The following is a 19,905-nucleotide window of genomic DNA, read 5'->3' on the forward strand; positions in this document are numbered from 1 at the left end:
ACAGACGTTTCTCCAAAGAAGACATACAGATGGCTAACAAACACATGAAAAGATGCTCAACATAACTCATTATCAGAGAAATGCAAATCAAAACCACAATGAGGTACCATTACACGCCAGTAAGGATGGCTGCTATCCAAAAGTCTACAAGCAATAAATGCTGGAGAGGGTGTGGAGAAAAGGGAACCCTCTTACACTGTTGGTGGGAATGCAAATTAGTACAGCCACTATGGAAAACAGTGTGGAGATTCCTTTAAAAACTGGAAATAGAACTGCCATATGACCCAGCAATACCACTTCTGAGCATACACACTGAGGAAACCAGATCTGAAAGAGACACGTGCACCCAAATGTTCACCGCAGCACTGCATATAATAGCCAGGACATGGAAGCAACCTAGATGCCCATCAGCAGACGAATGGATGAGGAAGCTGTGGTACATATACACCATGGAATATTACTCAGCCATTAAAAAGAATTCATTTGAATCAGTTCTAATGAGATGGATGAAACTGGAGCCCATTATACAGAGTGAAGTAAGCCAGAAAAATAAAGAACATTACAGCATACTAACACATATATATGGAATTTAGAAAGATGGTAATGATAACCCTATATGCAAAACAGAAAAAGAGACACAGATGTACAGAACAGACTTTTGGACTCTGTGGGAGAAGGCGAAGGTGGGATGTTTCAAAAGAACAGCATGTTTATTATCTATAGTGAAACAGATCATCAGCCCAGGTGGGATGCATGAGACAAGTGCTCAGGCCTGGTGCACTGGGAAGACCCAGAGGAATTGGGTGGAAAGGGAGGTGGGAGGGGGGATCGGGATGTGCAATACATGTAACTCCATGGCTGGTTCATGTCAATGTATGACAAAACCCACTGAAATACTGTGAAGTAATTAGCCTCCAACTAATAAAAATAAAAGAAAAAAAACTCATCTGAAAGATCTGACTCTTACAAACATGTGCTTTGATGTCATTTTCTTAGTTATTCTCATAAAAGGGAAATAGCAAATGAGAGAAAGATAATACAAAGTTCTGAGATCTTGGCAGAGAGAGACACAGGCTTGAGTTTGGCCAGTGAACCAGACCCAGAAGTGCATAATACAGTCCAAAGTGCAAACCTCCTGGTGGGTGGGGGAGAGGGGGTGGCTTGGGGGCCACTTCCACTGGTTTGAACTCTGTGCTGGAGACAGTGGGTCTCACCTGATCCAGGTCTCTGACCACAGTCAGGCACGTGCCTGGCTTCAGAGAAAGGGTCCCAGACCAGGACCAAGGGGTCATGGAATACCATCCTGTATCTACCGTAACTCTCATTGTGACTTTGAGTAAGTCATCTCATGCCTCTGTGTTTCAGTGTCCTCCTCCCCAAAATGAAGTGTTTTGCTGATCTCAAAGGCAATGTGACCTTTCTTTTCCCAAGGAAAGATTAGGTCAACAAGAGTGTTCAAGTTAATCTTAGCTTTGTCCCTTTTTAATGCATAATTTGGGATAAATTACTTAACATATGTGAGCTTAGTTTTCTCCTGTAGCAAAGGAATAAAAAGTATCTACCTAAGGTTGCTGTGAGAATATCAGTCAGATAATACATGTAAAAATGCCCAGCACACTATCTAGAAAATAGCTGGTACTTGATGTCCTGTTCCCTGACTCTTGAAAGGGTTCTTTTGTTTTATAACAGTCTATGTTTCCAACCAAAGTAAGGTCTCCACATGTTACCAAAGAGTCTGCAATCATAGCATGGATGTAAATCACCAGACACAAATCAAACTGAACAATTTCAGCAGAGGGCCAGTAGAGGATTAGGTGAACAGGCCAAATCCCCTGATTTAGGATGTACTTTCTTCTTTGCCAATGTTTCCTAAACGTGCTTATTCAAACACCCAAGTCATCAGGAGATTATGAAGTGGAAAGGCTGGAGACCTGGGAATCTGAATATTTAACTAGCACGTACATACCCACACCCTGGGCAAGTAATTATCCCAAACAGGCAAGAGTGAGAAACAGCACTTGATACAGTTCCTCTTGAATTCCCAACCACCTACTTCTTCATTCTGGCCCTGATGTGACTGCTGGCTGTGCTGCCTGCCACTGGCACCTGTGTGGTACCTGAAATTTGCTCGGTTCTTCCATCAATTCTTCTGCTTCTCAGCCAGTTCTGTGTATTTGGGGACTGACACTGCAAGCAAAGGTGAAGCACAAAGGCCAATGCAAAGGCTGCTTAACTCTGACTCAGAAGCAAAAACCTCCCACTCATTCCTTTTGATCTCTTTAAACCCACCCCCACACAGGACCAGGAATGTCCTAATTAGGATTTCCAGATTGATAATCTTCACCAGGTTTACAGAAGACATGCTCCTCTCTGTTCTTGACTTTTTAAATGATGCATTTTGTAAGCCTTGATACACATAAAATGTGTAGAATGTGTATGCATATGAAACAAACAGTCATGAGCCCACCATCCAACGTAAGAACTGCAGCATAATGTGCTAGATGTATCTTCTGCTCTATTATAAAGTAGTTTTTGAAACCGCTTTCCTTAAATAACTAGCACATACAGTAGAATAATAGGATGGAAAACGATACAATTAGCTTCTCCGTGCCTACCACCCACTATCAGAAAAAGAGCATTCTTACTACCTTGGCAGTCGCCTGTGTGAGGGACTGTGTGCTCAGTCATGACTCTTTGTGACTCCCTGGATATAACCCACCAGGCTCCTGTGTCCACGGAATTCTCCAGGCAAGAATACTGGAGCGGGTTGCCATTTCTGCCTTCAAGGAACTTTCCCACCCAGGGATTGAACCCTAGCCTCGTGTATCTCCTACACTGGCAGACTGATTCTTTACCATTGCACCGCCTGGTCCTGTGTACCCCTCCCTAATTCTGTTCATGACTATTTGCTACCATTGGGAGTGTAATTTTCAGAATTTGTCCCCAGTAAAAGTGTTCAGGATTTAGAACATGTAAAGCATTCTTAATACTTTAGGGACTTACAAGGTGGTCCAGTGGCGAGGACATCACTCTTCCGGTGCTCTGGGCCTGGGTTCGATTGTTGGTCAGGGAACTAGATCTCACATGCCGAAACTGAAAAAATGATTGCATGTGCCACAGTGAGGATAAAGGATCCCAAGTGCTACAGCTGAGACTCAGCACACCCAAATAAATTAATTAAAATAAATATTTTTAAAAGAACATTCTTAATACATTATACTTCATAGTGTAACACTTGCTTCAAGTTGAAAATATTAAATTTGTTCCTATTTTTCCTAATTACAAAAAGTTATTACTTTGGGCAAAGAGGAGAGAGTGGACAATAAAGGGGAGAGAGAAAATAACTTGCTTTGACTCGATGTTTTGTGGACATCGGGGACTATCTTTCCTTTTTAGGCATGTCTCTAGGTGGAGAATCCCAGGGATGGGGTCACACAGAGTTGGACACAACTGAAGTGACTTAGCAGTAGCAGCTATGTGTCTAAAGCACAGTAGACTCTCCATAAACATTCCATCCTCTTTCTCAGTAAGTTCTCTCTTGTTCCCATTTCTCATATTTTTCATTACTTCAGGTTCTTTCACATCTGTATTTAAATATCATCCAGTGTCTCCCATCTTTAAGCAAAACAGAACAAACTTCCTGGGCATGTTGAGTTTGTGTCCTTCTGGTTCTCACCTTCCCCTCCCCACCAACACTGTAGAGACAGTTGTCTACACTCACTGCCTCCATCCTGCCTCCCACTGATTCCACAGCCCATGGTCATCTGGCTTCTCTTCTCCTTTTTCTCCACATCTCGACCTCCTTCTTGCTAAACCCAGAAGACGTGTGTGTCCTTGGGTACTGTTAACCGCCCCCTCCCTGAAGCTCTTTCATCTCTCACGTTCCCAACCAGTACACTGTGAGTCGTCTCCCCGGCTCTTTGCTGCTGCTTTTCTTATCTTTTGTGGGGTTCACGGCCTATGCTCACACTTTAAAGGTTGACATTCTTGGAGATATTTTTTCCTCTACATTTTCTTCTCACTCTATATATCCTCCTTAGTGAGCTTATCAATTTCCTTCCCTATCAGTGGATGTTTGGTTTTTTTCCCAAGTAGCTCAGGTTGGCATTGCACCAGTTGAGTTTCCAGGGACAGTCAGAGCAACTGTGGGATCCAGGGTTCAGAGTAGCCAGCATTGGTGGTACAAAGTGTGATCCAGTGTTCTGAAGGGGTGGTTTCAGAACTTCACTGAGTTATAATCTCTAGGTGGATTATTAATAATAATAGAAGATTAAGAAGAAGATCTAATAGGTATTGAGTGATTATTATATACCAGGTGTGAAATAATAGACTATATATATATAGTCACTGCATACTATACTATACTATAGTATATATAATATATATTATTATATACCAGGTGTGAAATAATAGACTATATATATATATAGTATAGTATATATCGGTCTTGTGCCCCATTGCTGCACAGAGCTCCTAAAAATCTTTGAAATTTCCTAAATGATAAAAACATTAGAAACATCTATAGTTCTAATACCCATCTTTCATCCCATCCCTGACACAGGGCTCCCAAAACCCTTGTAAATTCCAAAATGTTAAGAACAGTAGGAGCATCTTTGTCACTTATGAAGTGACCTGGGTGGGCTCTTGGATGCTCCTGGATGGGGGCTGATCACCAGAGAGACCAAGCCACAATTAGAAGCTTGGGTGAATTTTGAGCTCCACACTGCCTCCTCCAGAGAGTGGCAAGGGACTGGAAATGGGAGTTAATAATTGATCATGCCCACTTGAGGAAGCCTCTATAAAATCCCAATAGTAGGGGTATCAGAGACCTTCCAGGCTGGGCACACAGCCACACCAGGAGGGAAAGGCTCCTGAACTCCTCGAGGACAGAAACTCGGCACTCAGGACCCTCCCAGGCCTCACCCTAAGTATCTCTTATCTGGATTATCATATTCTTTATCAACTGGTAATTGTAAGCATATCCCTGAGTTCTGTGAGCCACTCTAGCAAATTAATCAAAGCCGAGCAAAGCTCTATAGGTAATAAATCAGCTCAGGTGATAACCTACACTTGCAACTGATGTCTGAAGAAGGGTTCCAGGTGAATGGTGGTGGAGGGGGAGGTGTAGTCTTGAATGAGCCCTTAACCTGTGGGATCTGAGGCTGCCTCCTAGTAGATAGTGTCAGAATTGAGCTAAATTCTGGACTCCCCAGAGAAGGCAATGGCACCCCACTCCAGTACTCTTGCCTGGAAAATCCCATGGATGGAGGAGTCTGGAGGGCTGCCATCTATGGGGTTGCACAAAGTCGGACATGACTAAAGCGACTTAGCAGCAGCAGCAGGAGGACACCCAGCTGGTGTCACGGAGATTTACTTGATGTGGAGACAAACTTCCATATCTCCCACAAACTTCCACACACTTGGTGGCCAGAAATAAAGTGTTCTATGTAAAAATAAAGGAGACACCCAGGAGAGAATCACAGTTGGGAAGAGCTGAGTTTGTCCTGCCCTAGAAAGAAAAAAACTGAGTTACTGGTTGTTTTACAACCAGGCTTCATGCTAAGTGCTTTACATGTATCATCATCTCATTAAGTTTTCTCAACAACTATATAGATAGGGTGGGTACTATTGTTATCCCATTTTCCAGAAGAGGCAACAGAAGCTAGAGAATCAAAGGAACGTGCCCAAGGTGCCAGAGGAAAAGCTGGTTGGAGGAAAATCTGGTATCCTATTCAGGGGGTTGACTACAGAGCCCACACTCATTCTACCAAACTGTATTGACTCATAGTTTCTTTTTCAGTTTTGAATTCTTATTTCTCTTTACAGAGCTACCCACTGAAACATTAGTCACTCAAGGGCAAGGCTATTCATCTGTTTCGTTTACTACTATAACCTCATACTTGGCTCTGAACAGAGACTCAATAAAAATTTGTGGAATAAGTATGTGTTCATTCAACTTCTTTCCATCTCTCTATCAAATAGTCACATCTTTCAGCTGCTTTTTTTTGTTGATTGTTGAACCGATTTTTAGAATTTTAAAAATTTTATTTTTGTTATCCTTTAATTTTGGTATATATATATAGAAATAAGTTTACACAGTTAATGTTTTGTTTCTTCATTTTTAAATGATTTTTTATGTACGAGGATTCCTAAATAGCATAGTTTTATTTCAGTTTTTTGGTGCTCGCTTCAGCAGCACATATACTATTTCAGTCTTTTGTTTGTTAATGATTTTGTATCTTTTCAAAGAAAACCTTTCCTATCCTGAAGTCATATATCCTCCCTTACCCTGCTATAAGTTTGCCCTTCACATTTAAACTTTCAATCTATTTGGAATTGATTTGTATGAGTAATATGATGTAGGGATTCAATTTCATTTCAATGATTTTTAACATAGGCCATATTTGCTTTCCTTATATATATGTGGATATATTCTTAGAGATTATTTGCATTTCAAAACATTTGAAAATAATAGGCATTATGTGTTTTAAATATTTATGTTAATTTTCTAAAAACAAGAGCCTCCTCCTCCATAAATATTGAGAAAAATTAACAATTCCCTGCAGTCATCTCATATTTAGTCCACATTTAAATTTTCACCATTATCCAAAAATACTTTATACTTTAGTATGTTTTTGGACCAGGGTCCAGTTAAACTATACACAACCTATTTGACTGTTACATCTCTTAAGTCTTTTATATTCCAGAAGAGCACCAAATTCCTCACCAATTTTTTTTTTCATGACATTGACTTCTTATAGCTATCAGGTTAGCTGTCCAATAGACTGTCCCACAAATTCGGGATTTGTCTGATTACTTCTGGAGAATGTTACTTCACATTTTCCTCAGTCTCCTGTATTTCCTACAAATAGGAAATTTGGCTCAAAAAATTTGGTTAAAAACTTGGTTTGGTTTAAAATTTTGTTAAAATTTAGGTTAAAAATTTTGGCACAAATACTTTGCAGTTAATGGTGGGTACTTTACACTGCATCCCATCACAAGTCACATCATGACAAATCATCCCATCATTATGAATATGAGTTTTCTCCTGGTTAACAGAGTGACTGCCAGTTCTCTCCATTGTTTGCAATTAGCAAGTAAGCTGTGGCATGATACCTTGACACTGTGTAAATATCCTGTTACTGAACAACTTTCTGGGCATCACTAGTGGCTCAGTGGTAAAGAATTCACCTGCCACTGCAGGAGACTTGAATTCAATCTTTGGGCCGGGAAGATACTCTGAAGAAAGAAATGGCAACCCACTCCAGTATTCTTGCCTGGGAAATCCCACGGACAGAGGAGCATGGCGGGCTGCCCTCCCTGGGGTTGCAAAAAGTCAGACACAACTTAGCAACTAAACAACAAACTTTCACCTAGTGGTTTTATATCCCCCAATAATCTTTGACTAAATGCAAAAATAACTTCATTAGAGAGATTTTTTAAAGAAATAAATTGATTCTATAAATCATTTTGGAGAAAACTGATACATTTGCAATATAGAGTCTCCTTATCCATAGGAGAACATGCCATATCTCTCAATTTACTTACATATTCTTTTAAATAGTTTCATTAAATATAAATTTAATTTATAATAACATTAATTATAATAAAATTAAATTTATTTTAATTTAAAATAACAACATTGTTCATAATAGCAAAAGTTGTAAAAGCCTCAAATATTCATTGATAGGAGAACCAATAAAGAATGATATATTACACAATAAAATTCTATGTCAGGGTGGAAATGAATAAACTAGAGCTATGCACATCAACATGGATGACACCAAGAAGCAACGTTGAGTGTAAAATCACATTTTAGAACAATATATACCACAAGAAACGTTTTTATATGGAATTTTAAAAGAAACTTACATTGTTTAGAAATACAAACCTGTCTGGTACAATAAAAAGAAAGGCAAACTAGGACTTCAGCTTTTGAATTATGGACTGGGTTATTCAGACCATCCCTCCTACTGAAGACAGATAAAAAGAAGTGGTGAAGTATTTTTAAAAATTTTTTAGAGAGCTACTGCTGCTGCTAAGTCGCTTCAGTCATGTCCGACTCCGTGCGACCCCATAGACGACAGCCCACCAGGCTCCTCTGTCCCTGGGATTCACCAGGCAAGAACACTGGAGTGGGTTGCCATTTCTTTCAAGAATGCAAAGAGTGGGAACTTTGGGAAACAACCCCCTATCTTGGAATGAAATCTTGGAAGTCCTCATCTCAGGAGAAACAATAAACTAGAAATAGATAAGCCCTTCCATGGACTACAAACCAACTTTAAATGTCCTGGGTAATACAGTCTCAAACTCTGAATCCTATAGGTTTAAGGTGTGTCCAAATTGCTACTTCTCGTCCATACCAACATAATCTACAAAATCAGTCTTTCAAAATCCTCTTTAGGGTAAGACAGCATCTTCCTGGGTCTCAAATTATTTCTACAAGTATTTTTTAATTGTAGGATAAGTCACAGAATAAAAGATAATCAGATAGTTAAAAGATGTTATGAGATGGAACCAGTAGAAATAATAGGCCACACCTATGCTGGATAGTTATGAACATCGATGCCATCTTCTCAAGTTTAGAGGAAGGTTTTATGTAGATAACATTTATCAGATTTTTAAAGTTCTCTTTTTTTCCTTAATTTGATTAAAGTTTTTTTTTTATCATGAATGCATGTCAAACTTAAGCAAATGCTTATGCTACAGCTATTGAGATGATGTAGTAGATTAAGTGATTTTTCTAATGTTAAACCATACTTGCTTCCTGGAATAAATCCAACTTGGTTTTGAAATAAGAAATAATAGACCAAATACAGAGACAACAGAAATTCCAAATAAATATCACCATAGACTGCAAAATGACTATGTTTACTATGTTCATGAAGCTAGTCAAGCTTCACACATATGCTAAAGAAATTTCTACCCTTGTCTCCCATGTGCTTCTTAGCACATTTTATGTAATATCCAAACATGAGACCAAAAATGAGGGCCCCAGAAAGCCTTCTGAGGTTCTTCCAATATTCTGTTTCTTGACCCATGTGATGATCACAAGGACATTTATTTTATAATAACTTTTTTTTTCATTTATTTTTATTAGTTGGAGGCTAATTACTTCACAGTATTTCAGTGGGTTTTGCCATACATTGACATGAATCAGCCATGGATTTACATGTATTCCCCATCCCGATCCCCCCCCCCCACCTCCCTCTCCACCCGATTCCTCTGGGTCTTCCCAGTGCACCAGGCCCCAGCACTTGTCTCATGCATCCAGCCTGGGCTGGTGATCTGTTTCACCCTATATAATATACATGTTTCGATGCTGTTCTCTCAAAACATCCCACCCTCGCCTTCTCCCATAGAGTCCAAAAGTCTGTTCTGTACATCTGTGTCTCTTTTTCTGTTTTGCATATAGGGTTATCGTTACCATCTTTCTAAAGTCCATATATATGTGTTAATATACTGTAATGGTCTTTATTTTTCTGGCTTACTTCATTCTGTATAATGGGCTCCAGTTTCATCCATCTCATTAGAACTGATTCAAATGAATTCTTTTTAATGGCTGAGTAATATTCCATGGTGTATATGTACCACAGCTTCCTTATCCATTCATCTGCTGATGGGCATCTGGGTTGCTTCCATGTCCTGGCTATTATAAATAGTGCTGTGATGAACATTGGGGTGCACGTGTCTCTTTCAGATCTGGTTTCCTTGGTGTGTATGCCCAGGAGTGGGATTGCTGGGTCATATGGCAGTTCTATTTCCAGTTTTTTAAGGAATCTCCACACTGTTCTCCATAGCACGTGTACTAGTTTGCATTCCCACCAACAGTGTAAGAGGGTTCCCTTTTCTCCACACCCTCTCCAGCATTTATTGCTTGTAGACTTTTGGATAGCAGCCATCCTGACTGGCGTGTAATGGTACCTCATTGTGGTTTTCATTTGCATTTCTCTGATAATGAGTGATGTTGAGCATCTTTTCATGTGTTTGTTAGCCATCTGTATGTCTTCTTTGGAGAAATGTCTGTTTAGTTCTTTGGCCCATTTTTTGATTGAGTCGTTTATTTTTTTGGAATTGAGCTGCAGGAGTTGCTTGTATATTTTTGAGATTAATCCTTTGTCTGTTGCTTCATTTGCTATTATTTTCTCCCAATCTGAGGGCTGTCTTTTCACTTTGCTTATAGTTTCCTTCATTGTGCAAAAGCTTTTAAGTTTCATTAGGTCCCATTTGTTTATTTTTGCTTTTGTTTCCAATATTCTGGGAGGTGGGTCATAGAGGATCCTGCTGTGATTTATGTCAAAGAGTGTTTTGCCTATGTTGTCCTCTAGGAGTTTTATAGTTTCTGGTCTTACATTTAGATCTTTAATCCATTTTGAGTTTATTTTTGTGTATGGTGTTAGAAAGTGTTCTAGCTTCATTCTTTTACAAGTGGTTGGCCAGTTTTCCCAGCACCACTTGTTAAAGAGATTGTCTTTTCTCCATCATATATTCTTGCCTCCTTTGTCAAAGATAAGGTGTCCATAGGTGTGTGGATTTATCTCTGGGCTTTCTATTTTGTTCCATTGATCTATATTTCTGTCTTTGTGCCAGTACCATACTGTCTTGATGACTGTGGCTTTGTAGTATAGTCTGAAGTCAGGCAGGTTGATTCCTCCAGTTCTATTCTTCTTATAATAAGTTTTTAAGCTGTATGCTTATGATAGACACATGGTCCTACATTATTGTTATTTTCCATACCAAAAAATTTAATTAACATGATAAATCAAAATCTATATTCATTTTCACTTTTGAGGGGAGAGACAGGACATGAGGCAAGAGGATAAAGGACATGGAAAGCTTCAATGTACAGGTAATGCTCTAGATCTTGAATTGGATTCATTGCTGCTCATTCATTAACATACTTTATAGTTTACATATATGTTACACAGACTTTCCTAGGTATTAAACGTTTTATAATAAAAATAAACATCAACAAATAAGGTTAAAATTTTACAAGGAAATGGATGAAGATTCAGCGTATTTTGTGTTGTTTCATTTGCATTCAGATCCTATCTTTTCTTACTCTGCAGAAGCTTGAGTTTGGTAAGTTGCTGCTGTTCAGTTGCTCAGTCATGTCTGACTCTTTGCAACCCCATGGACTGCAGCACGCCAGGTTTCCCTGTCTTTCACCATCCCCCCCAGAGCTTGCTCAAACTCACTGAATCAGTGATGCCATCCAACCATCGCTTTCTCTGTTGTCCCCTTCTCCTCCTGGTAAGTTATGTTTATGATAACCATGGGACTGCTGGTTATGTCCTCTTGTCTACTTTTAGCAAATCAAAGCTGATTACATGCAGCCATACCTCAGTTAATTTCAAATAGAGTAAGAAGCAGCCACTTTCAAAGCTCATGTAAGACATCTAATATTTGAGAAATTTATTGGCATTGGCAACCACCCTTTCATTAAGTTCTGTTCCAAAGTAAGCCAGATCATCAGGAAATAATACAAAAATCACATCTACTGAATCCCTCTGAGAATTTAGTTTATTTAGTTATGATTAACACTTGGCTTCTGTTTTATCACAGCATCACTCACTGGGGCAAGAGAAAATACATGTACCAAATATTATTCATCTTACCATACATTCTAATACTATATTCCAACTCAAATGCCACCTTCACATGATATAATCCTTTATCCCAAGTAAAAGAAATTTTCTACTTTATCATGGCCATTTCATGATGTTGGAGCACTTCTCCAAATAACATAGTTACAGTGTACATCTTGTTTCGATAGAGATTATGTGTCCCACCTGCTTTATATTCCTCCCAGGAGACAATTTATAAATACTGATTGTTTGCCTCACTCATGCCTAAGAAAGGCTGAAGGTAAAGGAAGGAGCAGGTATTAGGGGCACATGTTCAAATAAGGAAAACATGAGAGAACTGAAGTAAAGTTACAGAGGGAATGTAACTTGCATGCTCCACAGAACTCACCAAGTGCCCAACAATTTGAAAGGAAAAAATCAACTTCAGAGCACCTCATTAAAAAAAAAAAAATTCAATTAATGATAAAGAACTTATCCTAAATGTTTTCAGAATAAGAGGAAAAGAAAACAAAACATGTCACCAAAAAGGGCACAAAATTTTAAATGATACTGGATTTCTCACCAGCAACATCAAATGCCAAGAGATGTTGGAGTAATCTATATAAAGTTCTGAGAGAAAACGATTTGTAGAAAAATCTCAAATTCTAGAACCAAGCAAATATGAAGTGAATGATCTCTGGTTAATGAGACAAGAAATTAAAAAGTTGGTTTGTAATTGATAGAGAAACAATTTTATAATAGTGTTACAAATACTCAACATGGGGAATGAAATGCAAATCCTCAACTAGCGTAACAGAAAGCCAATGGAAAATGTCTATAATTAACAAGAAATAGAATTTGAATCATTTGGAGATGTGAGTAATCACCAAAAGAAATAGCAAAAATAATTCATTGCCTCTGCGAGCTTGTGGGTTGGAGGCAGTCAGGCATAGGGACTTTCATGTGTAACCATATGCATGTATTACTCTAAAAACTTTTTTAATTTTTCTCTAAAATAGTTTATTCTTATTGCAAATTAAAGCAGTAATAAAATACTATTATTAATAAATTGGCACAAAGGCTTCTTGAAATAATACTCAGTATTGGCAAAGAGCTGGAGGCAAGGACATTTCATAGAGTTCCAGTAGTAAATACTACACATTGGTAAAAACTCCCTGGAGGACAATTTGATATAATGGGTCAAAAATTTTTTAAAACATTCAAAATTTAGGAGCCACCAGTTCCACTTCTAAGAGTCTGTTAAATAATCAAGAGTGTACACCAAGATTCATTTACTAGTATATTCATAAAAAGTTTGTTTTAATAATGAAATAGTAGAAACAAATTTAATGTTCAACAATACATTTAATGTTCAACAATACATGTCCAACAAATAAATAATGATACAATCATGTGATGAAATACTATGGGATGCATGTGTGCTAAGTTGCTTCAGTTGTGTCTGACTCTTTGCTACCTTATGGACTGTAGCCCACCAGGCTCCTCTATCCATGGGATTCTCCAGGCAAGAATACTAGAGGGTGATGCCATTTCCTTCTTCAGGGGATCTTCGCAACCCACGGATCGAACCTGCATCTTTTATGCCTCCTGCATTGCCAGGTGAGTTCTTTACCACTAGCATCACCCGGGAAGCCTATGAGGAAATACTACATAACCACTAAAAATGAAACAGTTGGGAAATACTTATTGATATAGAAAACATTCATAACTTGTTAGCTGAAAAGAATGAACCATTTATGGATGAAATCATGTCTTGGATTTGCTCAAGAAACAATTCAGAATAAAGGGAAGTGATAGAGGATTTAGATAAAACAAGTTGGACAGTGGGTTGATAATTATAGAAGTGAAATAATTGGGAAATGGAAGATCATTATAGTAATCAGCCTCTTTTGTATATTTTCAAAAGTCTCCACAATAAAGTACTTTATAACTCTGTACAATATGTATGCATTTAAATATGAAAATGAAAAATAGAAAAAAGATAAATGATACACACCAAAAGTTGGATGGTCATATCTGCTTACTTTTCTTATCATTTGCTTATGTCTATTCTTTAAGTGATCTGCAGTAAAAGTGAATTATTTTTGTAATAAGAATTTCTAAAACTCCAACATAAAGTATGGCTGCTCTGCTACTCGTCCATATTCCCTTTAGAATCAAGTGTCATACTGTTTTCAGACTTTGTTGCTGTTTTTTTTTTAATTTTTTAATTTAAATTATTTATTTATTTTACTTTACAAAATTGTGTTGGTTTTGCCATACATTGACTTGAATCAACTTTGTTTTATAATAGCATTCCATTTTTTCCTGTTAGCAGAAACTATATATATGAAACACCAAAATTGGTTTTGTTTTAAGTTTGAGAAAAATTCATCCATGCATTCAGTTACAGGGCTTGCTTTAGAATACAATGATGAACTAATTGCTAATTCTCAGAATGTCTACCTTTTAGTTCAGTGGTTCTGCACCCTGGCTGGCTATATTAATACATTAGAATTACCTGGGATTTTCAAAACAACACCATTGCCCAGTCTCTCTTCCACCAAGGTTCTGATTTAATTGGTCTGAGACAGGGCTCAGGCACTGACATTTTTTTAAATTAATTTATTTATTTTAATTGGAGGCTAATTACTTTACAATATTGTAGTGGTTTTTGTCATACATTGACATGAATCAGCCATGGGTGTACATGTGTTTCCCATCTTGAATCCCCCTCCTACATCCCTCCCCATCCCATCCCTCAGGGTCATCCCAGTGCAACAGCCCCGAGCACATTGTCTCTTGCATTGAACCTGGACTAGCAATCTATTTCACATATGATAACATACGTGTTTCAATGCTATTCTCTCAAATCATCCCACCCTCGCCTTCTCCCACAGAGTCCAAAAGTCTGTTCTTTATTTTTGTGCCTCTTTTGCTGTCTCTCATACAGGGTCACCATCTTTCTAAATTCCATATATATGCATTAATATACTGTATTCGTGTTTTACTTTCTGACTTACCTTGCTCTGTATAATAGGCTCCAGTTTCATCCACCTCATTAGAACTGATTCAAATGCATTCTTTTTAATAGCTGAGTAATATTCCATTGTGTATATGTACTACAGCTTTATTATCCATTTGTCTGCCAGTGGACATCTAGGTTGCTTCCATGTCCTGGTTATTGTAAACAGTGCTGCGATGAACATTGGGGTATACATGTCTCTTTCAGTTCTGGTTTCCTCAGTGTGTATGTCCAGGAGTGGTATTGCTGGGTCATATGGCAGTTCTATTTCCAGTTTTTTAAGGAATCTCCACACCGTTCTCCATAGTGGCTGTACTAGTTGGCATTCCCACCAACAGTGTAAGAGGGTTCCCTTTTCTCCAGCATTTATTGTTTGTAGACTTTTGGATAGCAGCCATCCTGACTGGCGTGTAATGGTACATTATCGTGGTTTTCATTTGCATTTCTCTGATAGTGAGTGATGTTGAGCATCTTTTCATGTGTTTGTTAGCCATCTGTATGTCTTCTTTGGAGAAATGTCTGTTTAGTTCTTTGGCCCATTTTTTTGATTGAGTCGTTTATTTTTCTGGAGTTGAGCTGCAGGAGTTGCTTGTACATTTTTGAGATTAATTCTTTGTCAGTTGCTTCATTTGCTATTATTTCCTCCCATCCTGAAGTCTGTCTTTTCACCTTGCTTATAGTTTCCTTCATTGTGCAAAAGCTTTTAAGTTTCATTAGGTCCCATTTGTTTATTTTTGCTTTTATTTCCATTACTCTGGGAGGTGGGTCATATAGGATCCTGCTGTGATTTATGTCAGAGAGTGTTTTTCCTATGTTTTCCTTTAGGAGTTTTATAGCTTCTGGTCTTACATTTAGATCTTTAATCCATTTTGAGTTTATTTTTGTGTGGGCATTAGAAAGTGTTCTAGTTTCATTCTTTTACAAGTGGTTGGCCAGTTTTCCCAGCACCACTTGTTAAAGAGATTGTTTTTTCTCCATTGTATATTCTTGCCTCCTTTGTCAAAGATAAGGTGCGTGGATTTATCTCTCGGCTTTCTATTTTGTTCCATTGATCTATATTTCTGTCTTTGTGCCAGTACCATACTGTCTTCATGACTGTGGCTTTGTAGGAGAGTCTGAAGTCAGGCAGGTTGATTCCTCCAGTTCCATTCTTCTTTCTCAAGATTGCTTTGACTATTCGAGGTTTTTTGTATTTCCATACACATTGTGAAGTTATTTGTTCTAGTTCTTAAAAAATACCATTGGTAGCTTGATAGGGATTGCATTGAATTTATACATTGCTTTGGGTAGTATATTCATTTTCACAATATTGATTCTTCCAATCCATGAACCCGGTATACTTCTCCATCTATTTGTGTCATCTTTGATTTCTTTCATCAGTTTTTCATAGTTTTCTATATATAGGTTTTTTGTTTCCTTAGGTAGATTTATTCCAAAGTATTTTATTCTTTTCATTGCAGTGGTAAATGAATTGTTTCCTTAATTTCTCTTTCTGTTTTCTCATTGTTAGTGTATAGGAATGCAAGGTATTTCTGTGTGTTAATTTTATATCCTGCAACTTTACTATATTCATTGATTAGCTCCAGTAATTTTCTGGTGGAGTCTTTAGGGTTTTCTATGTAGAGGATCATATCTTCTGCAAACAGCACTGGCATTTTTTAAAGCTCCCCCAGTTGATTCTAATGGGAAGACATAACTTAGAGTTACTGTCTTATTGCCTAATTCAGACAGTGACTCTCAACCCTAGACACACTTTGGATTCAGTTATAAAAAACACTGATGCCTAAAGCCTACCCGCTAAATTTCTTTTAGTTTGTCTAGGCTGTGACATGGGCATTGGAATTTTCACCTCTACCCCTCCCTATCCACTCAACATAAATATCTTTCATTTATTCACTGATGTCTGAGATTTACCTCTTTGCTAAGAATATGCTTCTCTTAAAATATTAACACCCCACTAAGAAAATATACACTAAGGTTTGCAATCCCTGACAGTTTTGTGAAAGCAAATATATGATTAATCTCTCTTTTGCATCAACAATCTGAAGAGTTTTACATATGGGGAAAGAGAAAAGAGTGACAAGGGAAAGGGTTCTGGAGGGCATGACATATTATATATTGATGTATATATAGATAAGAGAGGGAGAAGAAGAGGGCAAAGCTCGAAAGAGAGAAAGTACAAGATTAATTTTCCCTGCTTTAAAAGCAGAAGATGCCACACAAAGACAAATACTGTATGATTCCACTTACATGAGTTACTTAAAAGTAGTCAAAATCACAGAGACAGAAGATCAGAGGTGGCTGCCAGGGGCTTGGAGGAGGAGGGAAGGGGAAGGTATTGTTTACTGGGTCAAAGTTTCAGTTTTGCAATATGAAAAGAGGTCTGGTGATAGATGGTGGTGATGGTTGCACAACAATACGTATGTATTTAATACCGCTAAACTGTATGCTATAAAATGGTTAAGACTGTAAATTTTGCTATGTATTTTACCCAGTAAAAAAAAAAAATTAGTGAAAAGCAGGAGATGATAACTATCTTTGGAAACCTTAAGGTTGAATCTACACCACCAGCTGAGCTTTAATGAGCTTAAACCAAATATCCTCAGAAGATCCAAAGACGAGTTTCCTCATGAGACCAACTCTCCATTCTAAGCTTGGAGAAGAGCTCCAAGCTCCCTTCTCCAAGCTCTGATGTAGAAAATGCTCTTCACCTTACTGTTGTTCTCAGGATCACACTGAAAAACATTTCTTTGGGCCCTAAATGGGCCCAATAAAATTGGTTACCCTATTAATCATAATTTTTAACTTTGCAAATCATGCCTGGAGACATTTTTCTGGTGTTGAAAGTTTAACATTGACTTTCAAAGACCACAACTAAAACCCAGAGCTTACCCAGGTTTCAGTAATTTCACAATATATGTGGCGGGCATTTAATGTTTCCTTTGCTAATGGCACTCTTCTTTATGGAACTCTCACTTTTCAGGAACTCACATTTTTCCAGGTATCTGGTTCCAGTTTTTTGTTGCCACTTTCTCTCATCTCCAAAGTTTTCCTATTGTCTTCTGAACTTGAAGCCATAAAACATAATATTGTAAAATTAGCTTGTAAACCCTTAACTAAATACTCAGTAAAATGGAAAATTTCTTCAAGCAATCAATGAAACAGTAACAGATGACTGGGAAAACCTTGCTGATATCACATGTAACTTTCAGTTTTCCATTGCACATCAAAGTCTTCATCTGGCTTTTAGATTTTAGTTTTAAATTGACTTTGTTCTTGACACTCTTGTCAGTGTTTCCTAAGCTTGCCTTATGATACAGACAAGCACTTAGGGTGCTTGTTGAAAAAATGCAGACACCCAAAACCCTCCATTGGAGATTCTGATTCAGTAACTCTAGGGTGGAACCCAAAACTTCATAACTGTCTGTGCATCTCTGGTGATTCTGCATTAAGTTAAGTTGCCTGAAGGGAAGACAGCAAAGCAGGAGATATTGCACTTTCCAACTCTCCCACTCCTCATCTCCTCTTGCAACTGTTCCAGAACTTCCCTACGTTTTCCCTGGACTTTGGTGTCTTGTCTCAATATTGCTACTCAAAATGTGGTCCTCAGACCTTGGTGAGGTGCAGCAGTCTCACCTGGAAGCTTATTAGAAAAGCAGAATCTCAGGCCCACCTCAGTCCTTCGGAATCTTCACTTTAACAAGATCCATGGATAATTTATCTGTCCCCTGACTAGTGAAGCACTAAGAGAGAGCTGTTTCCCAAAGTTTTTGGTAAACATCAAATGCACACTCTCTCTCACTCTGTGTGTGTGTGTGTGTGTGTGTGTGTGTGTGTGTGTGTGTGTGTACATGTGCACATGCATACATGCATGTGTAGTCACATAGCCTTTAGATAGCTAAAACATACATTGCACTTCCTATATTCCAAGCACTATCTTTGTCTTTGCAACAACCCTACAAAGAAGGTCTGATTATTATCCTTTGACAGAAAACAGCCCTGACACAAAGCAGCTCATTAACTTGCTCACACTTAGTTTCCACAGCTGGTAAGTGGGACAGCTGGACTCAAACCAGGCCCATTTTGATTCCAAATACCATAGTGCCTACCACAGCCCTCTCCATCTTGCCCAGGATTTCCCTGCCTCACATCACTGACTAACCTCCACAGCAGAACAGTAGCAGGTTTCCTCCTTTTCCTGCCTTAAGAGATATCTATTGTCCTTCTCTTGTGGAGAAAGAGGACACAGTGGCTTGACCATGAGCCCTGATGTGGCTTTATTAAACCTTTCCTCTACTTCTCTTCTTTTCAGGGAAATAGTCAGGATTTTAATTTTACAGAATTTAATTTTTTTTCAATTAATTTTTTAAATTTCCCTTTTATTTATTTACTGTTACACAATTTTAATTTATTATAGTGTCATAATTTTAAAGTGAAGCACTTAAACTTATAGTAACAGTGGTTATAAAGTAAGTGTAGGTTTGGTCTTTGACCTAAAAGTTGAGGAGTTCATCCCAGGAAGAAACAGGCAGGGAAGACTTTTGAGAGGAAACATCACAAACAATCCTTCCTGAGCAGGACACAGGCTCAGAAATCCAGATTTAAGCAGTTGAAACACAAGAGCCCCTTTCAGGACATGGAGCACCACATTGGCAGATTTACTTGCTGGTGTTGATCAAAGGAGGAGAGGGGCTGATGAAACATCTTCCTCCAGGGAAACACAGGAGCAGAAAGTCCCTTCCAGTAGCCACCTCAGAAAGAGAATTCAAAGCTGTGCACCAGGCACAACAACAGAAGTAAAGTTCCTTAAATTGCATGATTTGCCATGTTTGTATAATGAACGGCATCAAAGCCCTTCAGAAGAAAAGGGTTGCATGTCTCCCTTCAGAACAATGAGAAAACTGGCCCCAGGTTCCATTTGTCATAAACAGAACAGAGCCCCTCCAGTTAGAGAAGCTGTAAGAAAAGTAGCTCAGGACTGCCGCCTGCTATAGGAAAGAAAGGGCTTCCAAAGTGGTGCTAGGGGTAAAGAATTTGCCTGGTGATGCAGGAGACATAAGAGGTGCAAGTTCAAACCCTGGAATTGGGAAGATCCCCGGGAGGAGGGCATGGCAAACCACTCCAGTATTCTTGCCTGGAGAATCCCATGGACAGAGGAGACTGATGGGCTACAGTCCCTGGGGTCAAAGAATCAGGCACAACTGAAGCAACTTAGCACTGCACAGCACAGGAAGAAAAAAGTCAAGATAGCTGACCCAGGGCTGAAAAGTAAGCCTGAGACCCTGCAGGAGAAGCTTCTTGGTGGGTTCCTGG

This window comes from Odocoileus virginianus, chromosome 2 (genome assembly GCF_023699985.2).
Source record: "Odocoileus virginianus isolate 20LAN1187 ecotype Illinois chromosome 2, Ovbor_1.2, whole genome shotgun sequence".
NCBI lineage: Eukaryota > Metazoa > Chordata > Mammalia > Artiodactyla > Cervidae > Odocoileus > Odocoileus virginianus.